The sequence below is a fragment of the Octodon degus genome, unplaced genomic scaffold (assembly GCF_000260255.1).
Source record: "Octodon degus isolate 3935 unplaced genomic scaffold, OctDeg1.0 scaffold00127, whole genome shotgun sequence".
NCBI classification, from domain to species: domain Eukaryota; kingdom Metazoa; phylum Chordata; class Mammalia; order Rodentia; family Octodontidae; genus Octodon; species Octodon degus.
The window spans coordinates 3749690-3750858 of NW_004524703.1; the positions used below are offsets into that span (position 1 = coordinate 3749690).

Consider the following 1169-nt stretch of genomic DNA (forward strand, 5'->3'; position numbering starts at 1 on the left):
TTTCTTTTGTCATTTATTTCCAGTTTCATTGTACTGTGGACAGATAATGTGCATGGGATAATTTCTGTTTTCTTACATATATTTAAGCATGACCTATGGACCACTATTTGGTGTGTTTTAGAAAATGACCCATGTGCAGCTGAGAAAAGTGTGTATTCAGCGGTGTTTGGGTGGAACACTCTGTTTATGTCCAGGAAGTCCATTTGTTTCAAGCTCTTGTTCAGTTCTGTTATTTCTTTGCTAAGTTTTTGTCTGGTTGACCTATCTTTTGGGGATAAGGGGGTGTTAAGGTCTCCTGTTAAGATTGTGGAGTGCGTTACTCACCTCGACTCTTAGCTTGTCGAGGACGGTGACCGCGGCCCGGCGTCTGCTCCTGCTGCTTCCGCCCGCTGACCCGAAGCCACCATGCGTGAGTGCATCTCCATCCACGTTGGCCAGGCCAGTGTCCAGATTGGCAATGCCTGCTGGGAGCTCTACTGCCTGGAGCACAGCATCCAGCCCGATGGCCAGATGCCCAGTAACAAGACCATTGGGGGCAGAGACGACTCCTTCAACACCTGCTTCAGCGAAATTGGTGCTGGCAAATATGTGCCTAGGGCAGTGTTTGTAGACCTGGAACCCATAGTCATTGATGAAGTGCGCACTGGTACCTACCGCCAGCTCTTCCACCCTCAGCAGCTCATCACAGGCAAGGAAGATGCTGCCAACAACTATGCCCGTAGGCACTACACCATTGGCAAGGAGATCATTGACCTCATCTTGGACCAAATTCGGAAATTGGCTGACCAGTGCACAGGTCTGCAGGGCTTCCTGGTTTTCCACAGCTTTGGCAGGGGCATTGGCTCTGGCTTCACCTTCCTGCTGATGGAACGTCTCTCCATTGACTACGGCAAGAAGTCCAAGCTTGAATTCTCCATTTACCCAGTCCTCCAGGTCTCCACAGATGTAGTAGAGCCCTACAACTCCATCCTCACCACCCACACCACCCTGGAGCACTCTGATTGTGCCTTCATGATAGACAATGAGGCCATCTATGACATCTGTCGTAGAAACCTCGATATTGAGCGCCCCACCTACACTAACCTGAACCGCCTTATTAGCCAGATTGTGTCTTCCATCACTGCTTCCCTCAGATTTGATGGAGCCCTGAATGTGGATCTGACAGAATT

The 1169-nt window shown here is 49.8% G+C and overlaps 1 pseudogene across 1 annotated transcript; it reads left to right on the forward strand.

The window, feature by feature from the left end:
• Positions 1 to 315: 315 nt before the first annotated feature.
• Positions 316 to 1167, forward strand: LOC111812526 (annotated as a pseudogene). Its single transcript, XR_002818017.1, has one exon. The product of XR_002818017.1 is annotated as a tubulin alpha-1C chain pseudogene (transcript).
• The last annotated feature ends 2 nt before the right edge of the window (positions 1168 to 1169 follow it).